Genomic DNA, 17,055 nt, shown 5'->3' with positions numbered 1-17,055 from the left:
GTGTAGCTTGCAGATGGAGGCACAGAACAAGCAAGGCAGCCGCACACTGGTCCAATGATCAAAGAGCGAGACAAGAAAGTCAAGGCTCGCAGAGTCATTTATCTCTCTGCCCTTCAATTAATCCCACATGTGCTCATTGGCCATTTTTCTCCCATGGAGGTGAGTGGTTTGGAACTGATGACCTTGAGATCTCAGCCCAACACAGAACCACTCTGCCACCAGGACTGCCGCCATACCCACAAGGAACCAATAATCCAGTTACTGACTGGATAGCGTTCCCTCTCCTGGATTTCATATACAAAAATAAATACAAATTAAAAAACTAACAGCAATAACAAAGTAAAGTAAAACAGATTAAAAACCCCAATTGAAAAGAAGGCAGGAAATATTAAAAACTAGAACAAATTTAAAATTTGTTATAATTTATATATAATTGCTAGCAATCTGGTTTGTCTCTTTAGAGAACCCTGTCCAACACATTTTGGTACCAGGAGCGGGGTTCGAACCCACGCGGACATATGTCCATCTCCCTTTTGAGGGAAATCAAATGATAAGGTGTTAAATTTTAACCCCATTCCATCTGTAGTAGTCCACTTCCCAATGCATTCTTCAGGATCGCAAGGTTATTCACATGGCCAGTCTATGGCCGGAGGGGCAACGGAGGCTTCGCCCACATGCATCTCCCTTTTGCAGAACAGTTTTTTGAAGCCCCTGACACTCCAAAGTAAATTGTTTCTTTAAGGGAAAGGCATGGTACAAGCTGCTTGCTATCATCTTATAAACATTCAGGATAACTCTAGTCCGGGGTAAAAAAAAAAAAAAAGATGCTGAAAATTCTAGAGGAGACCTTGAGCCTAGATAAGAGTTTAGAAAGAAAGTGCTACAGGGTAAAGGATCCAGTGTATTCCTCCCATCCCCGTGCTCCTCGAGACTCCTTCTGACAGCACAGCACCCATAGCAAAATTCTCCACAATAAGTGAATCCTTGCACCTTCACCTAGTCACCGTGACAGGGAGGAGGGTGATGTGGCCTTTTTCCCCTGAGCCCTAATGAGGCCTGCCTCCTCTCAAGGTCCTTGAGTTTCGTGAGACACTCAGATTCATATAATTAATTCCTCCTTTTGCTTAAGCTTATCTGAGCAGCGTTATGGTCCTTGAAACCAACTAAAATATGACCGAGTTAGACAAGTGTGGAGAAGATCTGCTTGTACTTAGATAAAAGACAAACACTGGCCGGAGGCCAGCCTGCCATCATGCAGAGTAGTCCAACCTGATTTCTTTGGGAGCGGGGTTAATACACGGACAGCTCAGCTGCACCGTGGCTGCTACAGATATCACCGGACTCTTCTTTCCACCTTTCCCTCTTCTACCTGCCTTCTCTTGATGGCACTTTGCGAACATAAGAGCCATTTTTTCTTAATGCGGTATTTTTCTATTGTTTTAAAATAGCTTGTTTTTATGTAAAAATGCATATTTGATACAGGTAAGAGAAAAAGGTCACCTTTAAGTTACGTGGCATCATCAGGAATAGAGCCCCTGTGCTCCCATCCACCAAGAACTAATGTGTCCCATCTACCCAACAAGCTTTTCCCTGATTTAACCCTCTGCCTCTCCTTTGGCTGTTCCATTCTCCCCACACCAGGCAATTATGCCGTCTTCCTGGAGGGTCACAATGTCTTCTTCTCCCCAGGGCACAAGGTGAGCACCAGAAAACGGAATCTTCCATTCCACTCTCTTCCGTGGTGTGCAGAAAGGAGCCAAAAGATGTGCGCACATTCATCCTACTAAGATATTCTGAACCCCACAGTGATCAGGATCCATGGGCTTTCTGAGACCGGGTTTTCCAGCTTTTATTTCTAAACAACTTCATCTTCCTCCATGAGTTCTTGTTTTTGTGTGAATTTACTAGAGTTGGTTAACCCTGCTCACCAAAGACCTGTCTTTGGTAACATAAGTTTGATACAGTGTCAAAGTATTTTCATGAGTGGGCGGCAAAGAATGAGGCTGCGATGTGAGTGAGAAAGGATGGTTACCTCTGGGGAGATCGAGAAGGGAACTAGACGAGGTTTCAACTATAGCTGTGATGTTTCTTACAAGGACATCTGAGGCTACACAATAATAAAGCTCCTAGGGGATTACTACATGAAATTATTCCTGATAACATTCTTTGGGCTTAAATAATAAAAAATTAAGAGAGATGATGTGCATTTATAATAGGCCCAACAACTATGGCCATGGGATTCTGATGACTAGATCAATTTTAACCTATTGGTTAATCTGGGTTAATTAATTGGTTAATCTAGGTTGTGATGGATAATGCTGTCAAAAGTGACTTGAAAAAAATTTTTAAAAAGGCATCAGGTGTGTGAATGAAGGCGAGATGGTGAGAGTAATAGTACCTGTGTTGAACAGTTAGAACACAAAATAAATCATGGCAAAATGGAATTTTTCGCTTACTCTCATCAGCTAAAAAATATAACTACCATTTTTGAGTGCTTCTATAACAAGCAGTGTTTTAGGTATTGTACATATTTAATCCTTCTGATAATTTTCTGAAATATGTATTATCATCCCCTTTATATAGGAATATCTGAAGCAAAGAGAAATAATATAATTTGTCCAGGCTCACAAAATTAGTAAATGCTGCAGATGAGATTATTAACACATGTTGAATTAATGCCAAAACCTAAACTCTTAACCATTACCAGTACAGTTGTCTCTCAGTATCCAAGTTGGGGGTGGGGGGCACTGGTTCCAGGGCCTCTAAAAATACCCCAAATCCACAGATGCTCAAGCTCCTCATGTAAAATTCCATAGCATTTGTATATAACCTATGAACCTACTCCTGTATGTATACTTCAACTTATCACCAGATTACTTATAAGGAGTCCTGGTTGCCTCAAGATTGGTGGTTCAAATCCACCAGTCTCTTCAAGAGAAGAAGACGAGGCTATCTGCTTCTTAAAGATTGACAGTCTCAGAAACCGTACATAAGGTCATGCTCTGTTTGAATCAACTTGAGAGTAGTTTGGGTTTTTTTCTCCCAAACCAAACCCATTGCTGTTGAGTGGATTCCAATCACAGCGACCCTACAGCAAACCTAGAGCACTGAGTAGAACCCCCCCACCCCCTGTGGATTTCTGAGGCTATACGTCTCTATGGAAGCAGGCTCATTTTCTGCCACAGAGCCATTGGTGGTCTTGATCTGCTGGTCTTTCAGTTAGCTGCCCCACTCACCTGAGACAATGTAAGTGTCCCACTTCCTGCCCCTCCCACGAGTTTTCTATATGCAGTTGCTGAGTCTGCCAAGGTGGAACCCAAGGATACAGAAGTCATAAAGGCTCATGTCTCAATTTCCCTAAAATCAATCACACACTGTAGAATGGAGTGTTCATGGTTTAGCAGCCTACATTTGAAAAATAAGTACTTGTTGAGTGTTAGTAAGCACAATATCAGGCAGCAGATATGAAGGACGGTGGGACCCCAAAATTCATCTGCAGAGTATCTTGTCAGATGAAGCCTCTGGCAGATCCCCTATCCCCTTCCTGGCCACAGTCAAGGGCCAAGAACAGTTTTGTTATCAGACAGAGATTTTTGTACAGTTTATTATACTAGTTGGAGCTACAGTATAAATGATATCTGGTCGGATGACTTGCCTCTTGACCTAACATGAATTTGCTATAGGTTTAAATATTTCCAAGATAGACATTTCTTCTCTTGGCTTTTTTTTAAATACTACTGGCGGTCTTTTTGTTCATATTCTTTATTTTTATATTGTTATTATTTCTTTCTCCCCCATGTTTTGTGTTTTATAGTTTCTGTTTGGTTTCCCAGTTTGTGGATGCATACAGACAATAACTGATGCTGTGGTTTAACAGGGACAGGGTAGGAGGCTGGAAAGGGAAGGAGGGAAGGAAGGTGGAAAAGATGAGGGGAGTTGGGGAGCAAATAATGAATGCAGGAGGGGAGAGGGAGTAGTAGAACTGAGTGTGATCCTGCTATGCAACTCTTTAAAGGTGACTGAACCATGTTCAGTGTATATGTAAATTTTATGCCAGCAAAACTATTTAAAACCAATATTCGGCAGCAGAATGACATGGCCGCCAGAAAGCACGAAGAGAAATATTGTATCAAAGAATGAGGGAGCCACGGACATGCTGTTCTGCACCTCCCCCAGTCTCACCCGCTCTTGATAGCACATTTAAAGGAGCTTGACACTCTTCAGCTCACCCTGCAGACAATGAGCTGGGCTTGCTGAGATGGAGGACCTTGCTTCCTGAACGATGTTTCCATGGGCTGAGGCTGTCCATTCAGAAAGAGGCACAACCCAAGGAAGGGGACGGCCATGAAAATTGGTTTCGTGTATTTCAAGTACCACATGTCAAAGCGTTTAGATTGTGTGGACCCAGAGGGCAGAATAAGGAAACAGGGTTAAAACTTGCAAGGAGAAAAATGGTATGTTCAATGGCGGCAGAACTTTGTCGTCGTCAAAAAATTGTCAGAAGACCTAGTTCGTCTTGATAAGATGGGGGTTCCCAGGAACCAGATGCGTCAGAGCCAACGTTCCTGGCTGGGAATGTTGCTGAAGCTTCTAATGGGACGGAACCTCCCGGCTAATGCGAAAGCTTATGGATTTGATGATCAAACCCATTAGTGTAAAATCGCCGTCGCCCATTTACAGACCTATTTTTATGGTACGCTCCTTAAGTGACTCCCGAGGAATTACCCTCCTCCCTTCAAAAGGCAAAAACTTGTGGAACTAGGATCCAGAACGTCAGTGTCACCTCCTCTCTGAAACCAGCTGTACAGCGGTGAGGGAATCAGTAATTCTTTTCCTGCTTCCATTTTTTCATTGTTCAAAAGGAGATCCCTTATCTATTTTACTTGCTTCGTGGGAATTGTAAAATATATATATATATATTGACTTGCTTCATGGGATGTAAAAATATATTAGGAAATTAAATCAAAATGCAAGCCTAATCTATGATGATTATAGACAATGCAAGCCATGCTCACCATCTTTCAGGAGCCCTGGCCTTCTCTGCCACCATATCCTTAGATTCTGTACTACGATTGATATGTTTTGTTTTGTTGTTTGTTTATTTATCTTGCAAATTTTTGTTGAGTGACATGTGAGGCAACTGGCGAATTACTGTTCTAGGCCGAGCTGGAAAACAGAGAGATGGAGGCATCATCATTTTCTTCAAAGTGCTTGCCACCAAATAGAGATCTCTATCAAAGCACAAATAATGTCGTAGAGGCCAGGTACATGACTTCCTTAAGAGCAATACACAAAACTGCTGCAGGGAGTAGGAATTCCCACGTTGCTTCACCAAGCATCTTTTTAGGAAAGAGGGGCGCCCTTTCCGTCTCACTCCCAACGCTCATTAAACCCAGTAGCTAGAAGCTGATTCTCTTCAAGATTATAGACTTTTCCACAATAGAAGCTAAGATGTGGTGCAATTGTTTGAGTCTCTTGACTCAAAGAGGAGAGGTGTTCCTTTCCCTTTTGAATTTTTAGGATGCATGAAAAGCTCAACCCATAGAGGACACGTCAAGCCATAAAGGGTTATGCAAGGTAGACCCTCATCACTGCCCCTATCTAGAGTGTCCATGCATAAGGCAAGGTTTGTTTCAAAGAGAGATTTGTAGCAAGAGATTTATTGCCTTTTTTGAGTGCTTGTAATACCCACCCAATCCGATGTTCACTTTATCCTTGGATCAGGCGGACACCCCTTTACATCCAGGTGCAGGTATTGGTAGAATGTAGCCTATGGGGTAATTGCAAACCCAAGGCAAGTAAGTTGCAACTACCTAGTAAACAACGTATTGACTCTATTCCAACTCAATGGGGTTTCTAAGGCTGTACATCTTTCACAGGAACAGACAGCCTCATCAACAGGTTCCAAACATTGCCTATAATATGTTAGTTAAGATTTAAAAAAATCTCTCTGTAACAGAGCTATCATTCGTTTGTAGATGTGGAAGATAAGTGAAGATATTTATTGAATGTTTAGTATATGCTGGTCCTAGCCATTTTATATCTATTGTTTAATTTATGATTCAATAAGTATATCAATTGTCCCCATTTTACAAATGTGGAAACTGTGTCTTAAGAGTGACTCAGGCATTTCCCAAGATCATTATTCATATATGTACAGTTGGATACTATACATGAGTGTATGTGTTTACACTTATACACGGCACACATTTAAATTTACCTTCCCCAGATTATTTTATGTGCCTCAGCAACAACAAAGGGCCCTCGTAAAATACAGCAAGATGGAAAATCAAAGGCACGTACAGGAGGAAGAATATGTTACGCAGGCAAGCTGAACCTGTGATTGAAAAATCAGTTGTGATCGTGACAAAGGGAAAAGACAAAGGCTCTCTTATGCCATGTAAGCCTGGTAACCAACAGCTGTTATTTATTTTCATAACTCTACATTATAAAAATTCAATAAACTCTACTAAAGGCTTATTTGTACTGATCACATTGTAAATTTCTGAGCTTTGCTGGCTACTTCAGATTTCTGGATCTTGGTTCTTAAACGAGAGAAAAACAAACCTAAGAAGTCTTCCCTGAACTGCAACTGCTGCATTAAATTAGTTCTCAGCTCCCTTTCTTACGGTGTGCGGAGGCCCAATCCCTCATACAGGAGACTGGGATGACATTCCATTGTCTCCTCCAGGAGCGGGTCCTCCTTTGCTGGCACCTAGCATGCATGATGCCTGGCACTCAGAAGAAACCTCTAAGTACATGCTCTGCAAAAGCACGTTTCCTCACGGCTTAGATGGATATGCGATGCCGAGCACACCACTGATCTTTTGCATGTGCTAAGAAAAATGAAAGGGAGCACTGGGGCACAGTGGTCCAGAGCTCAGCTGCTAACCCAAAGATCCCACTTGAACTCACACGTGGGAGAAAGAGGGGACCATCTGCTTATGCAAAGATCACAGCTTGGAACCCCTAATGAGGCAACTTTACTCTGTCCTATAGGGTCGACATGAGTCAGAACCACCAAATTCTCACTTTTTTCCCTTTTTATTTACAGCACATATAAATCTCACCACCATGGAGTTGATTCTGACTCATAGTGACTCTCTAGGGTAGAACTTCCTCTTTGCATGAATGAGACTTTAAGTCATTCTGGGAATTGATAGACTAATTTTTCTCCTGCAGAGTGGCTGGTAGATTTGAACTGCTGACCTTGTTGTTAGCAGCCCCAATACACCACCAGGGCTCCCTGTAAATACCTGTGTAGAAATAGCCTCTCTCAAGTCTGTATAAATTCGTAGTCCGATTTACCTTCCCACCCTTGCACAGCTTGAATGTATATGTGTATACAGTTTTTATTTTTAATTTTAAGGAAGTGCCATTCTCCTCATCTAAAAGAACTGGTTTCTCAGCAGCAGGAATGGCTTGTGAAAAGTCATGTTCTCCTATGCCTTTACCCTACTCGTCTTGTAAATCTGGTTCCATTCTGGTGAGTTAGTATCTGGCACTGAGTCAGTGGTCTTCAAGTTCACTGCTATCAAGTCCATTCCAACTCATGGAGACTCTAGAGGGCAGGATAGAACTGTCACTAACGCTTTACATCGTTCTCTGGTTTTCAACTGCCGTCCTTGCGGACCGCAGCCAAATGCTCAACCACTATGCCATCAGGGAGCCTTGGACTTCAAATCAGAACATAAAAACCCAGGGTTCAACTCACTGCCATGGAGTCAATTCCAACTCATAGCAAGGGAATATAGGAATTTATGACTCTCACATGTGTATGGAAAGAAAATATCAGCACTCTTATTCAGTTTTTTTATTGCATGCTTTTTAAATCAGGTTATGATTACTAATAAACAGTATATTCACAAAGTGGTAATATATTTAATATACACATACAAAAATATATTTAAAAGTGACAGTGACAATAAATAAATAATTTTTTTCCTGTGGCTGGACTTGGGAGACAGGAGTAGACTGGCCTTTTATTTTTCATAAAATAAATATACTAGTAAACAATTCACCATTTGCTTGGCAATTCAATACATCAATCCGTTGTTTGTTTTACTTTTTAAACATTGGATAATGAAATTCTAAGGACTCTTTTTTAATTTTGCTCCACTTCCCCCAGGTACCTCTTGTTTCTGCAGTTTGTCAATTAGAAGGAGGGTCTGTAAAATTCATCAAAATTTGTGTTGAATATTAAGAAAAGTGCATTTAACTCCCTTCTAAAATCGAGTAGGTTACACATTCCTCCCTTGTTCATTACCCCAGTGGATAAAATAGAGATAACAATACTTAGCACTGACCTCATCACGGCATAGTGTGGATGAAGCACAATTTGATTCTTCTGTCTAGTAAATACCGGGTGTCTTTAGAAGAACTCAATAGTCTTAGTTAAAAAGCTGCCACTTTTATATTCTTTTTTCTTTTCAACAAGCCCTTCCTTTAAGTGAAAAATGAAACCAATGTCAAAACACTGCCATTTGTTTTCTAAGCTTCCCAAATTTAATTTTTCTCTGGATCTGATCGTATTTTCCACTTGCTTCATATATATACTCACTTGACAATGTCATGAATGTGGAAGAAACACTTTCAATGCCACCAAAGAAATAAGTGAAATTTAAAGTAAGTTGTCTTATTTGGGTTTTCTGTATATTTCAAAGTTATGCTTTGAGGCCACAAATTCATAGTGTTTCTATTAGTGCTTCAAAAATATTATCCTTAGTGCTTTAAGAATAGCTAGCAGATGTCTAAATCAGAAAGGATCTTAAATAAAGTATCAGAACGGGTCTACGATAATACTTGGTGTATAGTAGGTGTTGAATAAACATTTCATGAAGGGAATATGGGAGCGGTTTCTTCTTTTAGTTTTAAAAAGCAAAACAAAAATAAACCCCAGAGAGGCTAAGGTTGCTCAGTTAGTTCATTTGAGAATTAGGTTTAGTGGGGTCACTGGGCATTGGAGTTGACCCGAAGGCACTGGCTTGTTTTAAATTTTAGCATTTCACCACTTGTCCATCTGTCGTATTGAGAAGGCTTTCCCTTGCTGTGACGCTGGATGGTATGACAGTGGTATTTCAAATACAGGCCGAGACACCCCTGTTAAGCAGGTTTTGGCAGAGCTTCCAGATTAAGACAAACTAAGAAGAATGGCTGTGAATGAATGAAAAGCCTGTGGATGAAAATACCGTCGTGTCTGATAGAGTGCTAGGAGACAAACCGCCTAGTTTTTGAGAAGGTAAATACTATACAAGGACAGATCGCATTCTACAGAGCGGCTGGGGGGTTTGAACCACTGACCTAGCAGTTAACAGCCCCATGCCTAACCCACAGTGCCACCAGAACTCCTTTCCTAGGTTGAGGAAGATGCCAAAGTGTCATTTAAAAAACAAACCAACCAACAAAACCTTGCGACACAAGTCAAACATCAGTTTGGGCACCTCCAAGGGACTCAAATCGTGTTCTGGGGCAACTTTTTATGTTTAGGGAATGAAAAAAGAGTCTGAAGGGGCAAGATCAGGGCTGGGGGTGGTGTGGGGTGGTGGGTAGACAGGGTAAGGTTTCCCAATGAAATTCTCATAGCGGGACCGTGCTACTCTTGAGAAATGAGCAGGGGCACTCGGAATACACAGACACAATGGGTTCCAGAAGGTCGACGAGCTGGAGGTGAAAAGCAGGCAATGTGCTGTTTTGTTGTACATGGGACTGCCGTGTGTGGGAGCCAGACACAATTGACTGCTTTTGGTGTTTACCTTCCAGGAACCTGTTGACTTGTTTACGTCAGATGGTCAACTCAATCTACCAAAGATGCATTTAAAAAACCCGAAAAAAATAGACAAGTCAGTCCGTAGGATGTTCACATCAGATGTAAAATCTGTCAAACAAAAATCATATATATATGTGTATGAATCCTTGTTGGTTACTCATTGAGCTGGAAACTACAAGGGCAATAGTTTGAAACCACAAGCTACTCCTTGGGAGAAAGACAATGCTTTCTACTCCCGTAAAGAGTTAGTCTCAGAAAGCAACAGGGGCCGTTCTACCCAGTCCTATAGGGCGGCTATAATAGGAATTGACTCAATGGTAGTATGTTATGTATACAAGGTAAGAATCATGCATATGTGGGTAAGTAAAAAAGTATGGCTGTAAAATCATAGACAGTTTTGTTACATAAATATATCAAACTATGAAGCTACTGGACACATCCGCTCTTCTTCACCTGGATATATACATTTCTGAAGGAAGTGATTATATCTCTTGAATCCTTCCAGAAGAATTCTAAACTCTTACCACATCAAAAACGCAGCCTGAGCATCTTCACGGGACTCAAATTGTGTTCTTCCCTACTTCTTTTTATTTGGTTCAGAAACACAGCAGAGTCTGAAAGGGCAAGATCAGGGCAGGGAGCTGGGTAAGGCGAGGCTTCCCAATGAAATTCTCATAGGGACAGCCCTTACTACACTTGAAGGGTAAGCAGGTGCATTGTCATGATGAAAAAAACATTCTTGGGCACAACTTTCCCAGTCTTTTCTCAAGAATGCAGTTCTTAAATTTCTTATAACTTTTTGTAATAAATCCCTATGATTTCCCAGTGTCCTTTGAAACAAATGATCAAGATTACCCAGTTGGAATCCCCCCAAAGAGTGGCCTTAACCTTCTGAGCTGCCCTCTCTGCCTTGCATTGAACTGGCCCACCAGATCCCCTGGGAAGTCACTGTTTTGTCTGGAATTTCTTTTTTTAGGGAACCCTAACCAAGACTAAGAGGCTTATTAAGAGAGCCTGTCTACAGTGATCCAATGATTGAAGAGGCGTATTTAAACACGTTTTGTTTGAACTAAACCTGTGCATGTATGAAGTGGACCTCCAGTGGTGATACTTTTTGACCCACACTAATAAGGAACATGAAATATATAAATCTTGTGGATATTGAATATAAATGTACGTTTTCAAGGAAAGAGGTTCTATAGCCAGTCTTTCATGCATTATTTTCCTTTACAGCATCGCTTTCATGCTTCACCTGTGATTGCTGTCCACCGAACTACGGAAAGTAGACGGGCTCTTTTAGCAAAGTGCTTAATTTACCTGTATGTCTGTGGATTGTTGCACGAACATTTTTTAATTTACGGACGAATGCAGCACTGACCATGTCGACATAGGATAGTCTTAATAAACTTATCTTGCCCTCTTTTGGCCTAAGGGATGGCTAACCCACTGACCAAAAAGAATTAGAAGAGGAAGCAAAAGAAATCCAAGCTGATCAAAAAGCCTTCCTTAGACACTTGTTCGCCAGGTCAGGCTGTAAAATCACAACACAATGCATGTCCTCCTCCTGGGGTACCACCAGGCAGCGATTTAGGAAAAAGAAGAAACCCTTCACTTGCATGCCCAGTGGAGTTGTAGTTTATTCCCAAGTCCAAAGAACACCAGGTTCCAACCTCGCCACTTGGCGCCGACAGGGTTTCCTTCCGTGGGCTCCGTCTGCGTGGCCTCTCTCTACCTGTCCTCTCTTAGTGTCTACAGGTCCCGAACATGAGAAAACAGAAAATGTGATGATCTTTGTGTGTCTCAGTGAAATGTGTGCATGGGTGCGTGTGTTTGGGTGTAACAGGCCTCCCCATTGGCCGCGCCGCCTGTCCGTCAGCACGCGGGCCAATGGCAGGCGCCCTTATATAAAATGAGTGTTGTCGGGCTCTCCGGCTTGCATGTACTGTCTGTGGAGCGGCGTACAGCGGAGCGGAGGCACCGCGGCTCCGCGAGCTGCCCTGCACTTTCCCATAGGGAAGCCCCGAGTGGCCGTGAGGGCGAGCCCCCCACACGCCCTCCCGGCCGGCCGGCCCGCGAGGTAAGCGCCCCCCGCGCGTCGCCCTCCCCGGGGCGCTCGCCCCGCACTTTCTGTTTTCCGACTCACTTGCGAGCCGCCGGGCTGCAGCCCCGAGGAGGACTCGGCGGCAGGAGCAGCGGCGGCGGCCGCCGGTAGGGTGGACTTGAGGAAGACGAGGGAGAGCCCCGCGCGTCCGGAGGCGCCGCCGGCCGGCCGGGTCCCCGGGCACTTTCCCCCGCCGCCCAAACTTTGGCTGGCGAGCGGCCGGGGGGCGAGGGTCGCGGCGGCGGCGGCGGCGGGGGGCGCGGGGTGCGGAGGCAGTGGCCCCGCGGGCGGGAGGCTGGGGGCCGGGCTGGGGAGTAGTAGGCCAGCCGGTGCCAGGCTGCGTTTGCAGCCAGCACCTCTCGGCGCGCAGGCAGCGCCGCCCGCGGGGGGCACCCGGGCGCCGGGGCGCGGGCACCGGGGCGCCCGGGGGAGCACCGCGGCAGCAGCCCTCCAGCCGGCCGGCGGCGCGGGGCCGCCCTGGGGAGCCCCAAACTTCATCTGCGCGAAAGTACGCGGAGCCCGGCTCGGGCTGGGCTCGGCGCGGCTGCCGGGGAGGTGGGGCCTGGGGCGCCCGGGCAGGGGCGGCGGGGGCAGCGGAGGAAGGTGCCGGGCTCCGGGCAGCCCTCCGGGGGTCTCGGGGACGCGTCGGGTGCGTCGGCGGCCGGGCGCAGCAGCCCGGCGGCTGGTTCCGCTGGAGAGTTGGGGTTCGGGTGCCCCGGCCCCACAGCTCGGTGCCCTCTCACCCCCCCCCCCCACGCCTCCACCCCGCTAAGCAAATGCGCGGCGAGTCGAGAAAGTGCCGTTTTGGTGCCCGGGTAGCCCCAGCCGAAAGAATAGGGGAAGAGGGGGAAGAGGGCTGAGAGAAGAGGAGAGAGAGAGAGAGAGAGAGAGAGAGAGAGAGAGAGAGAGAGAGAGAGAGAGAGAGAGAGAGAGAGAGAGAGAGAGAGAGAGAGAGAGAGAGAAGGGAGGGAAAGAGCGAGGGGGGAGGGGGCCGGGGAAGGGAGGAGGAGGGGGGAGAGGAGGAGGGAGGCTGTGTCAGGATTTTGCTTGAATGTGGGATTATGTTGTGTCAATAAGTTGAAGGTGGAGGGAGCCAGGCCGGGGGTGGCGGCGGTGGCAGCGGGCAGGCAGGCCTTGGCTGTGGAAAGTCTTATTTCTGAAGGTAAGCGATCGCCCTGCACGGTGGCGATGACAGAAAACTTGCAGATCCCTTCCCCGGGGATGGGGTCGGTGGCTCCAGAAAGAGCTCCCCCGCCGGCGGGAGCCACGCTCGTGTCCCCCCCGGTTATTTGCTGCGATCGGGTCGCGGGTAGATGCAGGAATCAGACTCGCGGGTTCTTTTCCTGGTCCACCTCCTCGCGGCTGGCGCTCGCCTCCAGCACGGTATTTTTTAAAATTTTTATGCTTTTGCTATCGTGGTGAAACTTACCGTGAGTGAGACCCGATCCCCAACCCACCCCTTGTCAATGGCCCAGGGAGCCCGAGTGCCAGAATCTGGAGCCCGTTTGCGTGTGAAATGTCTGCGATCATCGCTGCTAAATGAGGAAGGTAAAACGAAACGATGCAAAAAGCGAAGACACAACATGTACGACAGAGGGGAGGGCGGGGGGGAGAGGGAGAGACGGCGAGAGAAGCTGTTTTTTGCTTTCTTTTCCGTCGGAAGGAAAATCAAGCGTGCATCCCCCCTTCCCTCCCGGCGTGGGGAGCCTAGTCCCTATTTTAGCGGCCCGAGGACAAATCAGGCCAGGTGGATCTCGGTGAAAAGTTTCGCGAGGTGGGGTGGAGGTGGAGGGGGGAATGGAGGGGAAGGTGGGTGGAGGTGGTGGGGGATGGGGACGCGGCGAGCTCGCCGCCGCTAATGGTCATTGGCCTGGGGCTTTGAAACCATTGCCCGTCCTGCTCGCCACACGTCCAGCTCTCGTCGCCCGGCCGGCCGCGAACGCGGGGCTGCCTCGCCGGGCCTGGGGTACTTTCCTCGCGCGGGGAGGGGCGGGCCGCCCACTCGCGGCGTGGGCCCCCCACGCGCGCCGCCGCCACCTCTGCTCGCCGGACTTTTGCAGGCAGCCCGCGGCGCGGGGGCGCGGGGGGTCCCCGGCGCGGACGTCCCCTCGCGGTCACCCGCGCACGGCCCCACGCGCAGCGCGCGGTCCAAGCCCGGAATGGCAGAGCCGGGCCCGGTGGCCGTGGCGCCTCCCCGGGGGGCAGCGGAGGCAGAGGCGGCGGGATCTTCGCGGGAGGAGGAGGAGGAGGAGAAGGAGGAGGAGGAGGAGGAGGAGGAGGAGAAGCCAAGGCAGGAGGGGGAGGAGGCGTAGGAGGAGGAAGAGGAGGAGAGGGAGGCGTTCTCTGCCCAGACCGCCGCCAGTTCTAGCGGGCATGGGGACACCCCACTCGTTGCTCCTCCGCTATGGAAAGGTGTTTAGCCGACTTTTACTCCTGCAGCGTGGGATTGGCACTTCATCTCCCCCCCCTGCTCTGCCCCCCTCTTTCCCAAAGCAAGATGGACTCTTATTCCCTTTCTCTTTCTCCCGCTGCCTCAAGTCTGTGTCTTGTCAGCCTTTCAGATCGACATTTTGTACTAAGATGCAAACTTGATGGTGACCAGCAAGCAACAAAGCCAGGGCGGGATCCTGGCCTCCCCCGGCCGGACCGCGCAGACCTGGTGGCCTTTGCACTTGCCGCGGGGGACTCTGGCGACTGTGTTTTCCATGGGTTCCGATCTCCAGCCTCGGGAATGTGACCGGGGCCAGGGCGTTCGGGCGACGGCTGTGGCCGCCCAGGTCTGCATGGCTGAGGGCTGCCTTACCTGGACCCGCTGGCACTGCCTTTCCACTTGCCGCCAGCTCCTAGGCACAGAGGAGGAGGAGGCACGGGCTGCTATCGATCGCTCTGATTTTGCTACTGGTGCATTCGCCCTGGGGCGGTGATCACTTGGGCAAGTTGATGGACGATCGCCGTGTAGATGTTGCGTTTACGGAGGGAGGGGATCAACTTTCTGATTTGTGTAGACTGGGAGTAGGGAGCAAGGGTGCTGGAGACGCCCTGGAATGTCAGCCGGGCCGGGCTGCCCACCAGCCTCTCTGCGCATTGAATACAGGAAGCTTCTTTGCCTTTTCCTGCCCCCGGGGTTCTTGCTGGGCGGTGAGAGTGAGGTGGGGAGGGCTTGATGGGAAACCGAACTCCTAGGTTTCGGAGTTCTTCCTTCATAGGTGCTACAAGACCTGGGACCGCTGTAAAGCCCCACCGTACTGATGATGTACCTTTATTTGACACTTTGTAGGTCACTATCATATGACAAAGGCTTTGCTGAGTTCATCTCCTCCCCGTGTACTTTCCATTTGTCTTCCTGAGTAAGTATGCAAACTCTTTGTATAGGGAAGCTGGGTTGTGATTGGTAACAGCATGAGGGTGCTTGTTCACACAAGAAGGTGCTGTATTGGGGCTTGCAACAGCCTGAAGTCTCCGCTTACTGAGTCCCTCAGCAGAAGTCAATGGATGATTCTGAATATTTAGACTCCAGCAGTGGGTTCTAATTTAAGATAATAAGTTTTAACCGTTCACTTTGTGCTTATCTGCAAGTATTTGTCATTTGGAAGCTTACTGTTAAATAAGGATTTTAATTGATAATACATTTTACAGATGTGAAGGCCTAGGAAATATCATGCTATAGAAACCCAGGCTACTGGTTGCATCAGGTTCCACCCCTGTTAAGAATTTGCATTTTCACCCCATATGACTGAATCAGAATCTATAGTTTACTGAGGCTCTCAGTAGTTAGTGTCCTGGGAATTTGTAAGATTCTCGGGCAATCTTTATATATACACACATGGTGTCTCATATGTATATCTATGTATATGTATATACTGTGTATGTACACACACATCTTTGCATAAAGATCACCTGGGGATCTTCTTAAATTGTAGATTCTGATCTCTCTCTCTCTCTCTCTCTCTCTCTCTCTCTCTCTCTCTCTCTATATATATATATATATATATATATATATATATATTCTCTATATATACTCTCTCTATATATATATATATACATACACATACTGTGTGTGCACACACACATCTTTGTATAAAGATCACCTGGGGATCTTCTTAAAGTGTAGATTCTGACTCAAAGTTCACCGTTTCCATCTGGGGTAGAAAATACAAATTCTCAGGTAGGATGGGGTGCGGGGGAGTAGGGGGTTGGAGGCTGTGAACTAGAATGAAACGGTTTGAGGCTCAGAAATGTTGCCAATGGGTGGAGCAAATTATTAAAAACTGAAAGAAGCGCGGTGCAAAAGACCTCTTGAATTGCAATGGCTGGCACTTGATTACCGTCGCCCAGATCTCCTTCTTTGGGTAAACTGTATTGCCTGTGGCAGTTACTTTTGGGGCGAGGAAAGGTAGATTGGGTAGTGTAGTACATACGACACTTAATGTTCTAGCCTGATTCAGAAGACAAATACCCACGTCCAAATTGATCATAATTTCCTTCAAAATTCGGTATCTGGAGAAATCAGGAACCTGTTAATAGTGTGAGTAGATGTGAGAACAGCAAGCGTAGTGATCTCAGAGATCACTTGCTAGGTGCCATGTTCTGATGTTGCCCCCACCCTACCAGTGGAGGAGTGAGTAAGATCTGGGTGAACAACAGTGTCTGAAAAGTTTGACTTGGAGATGTAAAACTTTCAATGACAATGAAGGGCTTTTAGAGGATTTTGAAGCAAGTTGGTGAATCCAAACTGCACAAACGGCAGCACTTCCAAGTTTGCTCCTCCATTGTGAGGCACACACTAGGTACTTTGAGCTTGATGCTAAATTAAGAAAGCTAGTGGTACTAAATTGTATAAATCGGGTGTGGTGCTGTGCATATTCACGAAGGTGAATGTTTTACGTAGTGAGTGAAAATGAAAGAAAATCCAAGCACTTTGTCTATTTTGGTTTGCTGAGAGAAGGTTCTCATTGCTAAAACATTGTATTGATGTTAAAGAGGAATTGAGTTTGAAGATTAGTCTGTATGGTGGTTTCTACCCATTGGGTCGCCATGAGTCAGAATCAACTTGAGTCAGCGATCAACAGCAACGTACAGTTGCAAAGGTGTTTTTGCGTTTGTGGGGACTTTAGATGTTCTTTGTAATAGAAGGTTTGATCCTTATGGAATGTAAGTATCACATTATTTAAGATAATTATTTCATTCA

At 46.4% G+C, this 17,055-nt stretch overlaps 1 protein-coding gene across 5 annotated transcripts in view; it reads left to right on the top strand.

Annotated features, from left to right (window-relative positions):
- The first annotated feature begins 11,704 nt into the window (after positions 1-11,704).
- Positions 11,705-17,055, top strand: part of BBX (BBX high mobility group box domain containing) — a 337,134-nt gene continuing 331,783 nt past the window's right edge. For 3 of the 5 annotated variants that reach the window (XM_075542577.1, XM_075542574.1, XM_075542570.1), the window contains exons 1-2: positions 11,705-11,843; positions 15,145-15,214. The gene's annotated coding sequence lies outside the window, so the exon portion shown is untranslated. Of the gene's footprint in view, positions 11,844-12,931; positions 13,030-13,396; positions 13,416-15,144; positions 15,215-17,055 lie in introns of those variants that run through there. The other 2 variants (XM_075542571.1, XM_075542572.1) reach the window with 2 other exon arrangements.

Source organism: Tenrec ecaudatus, chromosome 2 (assembly GCF_050624435.1).
Source record: "Tenrec ecaudatus isolate mTenEca1 chromosome 2, mTenEca1.hap1, whole genome shotgun sequence".
Taxonomy (NCBI): Eukaryota; Metazoa; Chordata; class Mammalia; order Afrosoricida; family Tenrecidae; genus Tenrec; species Tenrec ecaudatus.
The sequence above is the reverse complement of the archived record's forward strand: the minus strand, read 5'-3'. Positions and strand labels throughout refer to the sequence as shown.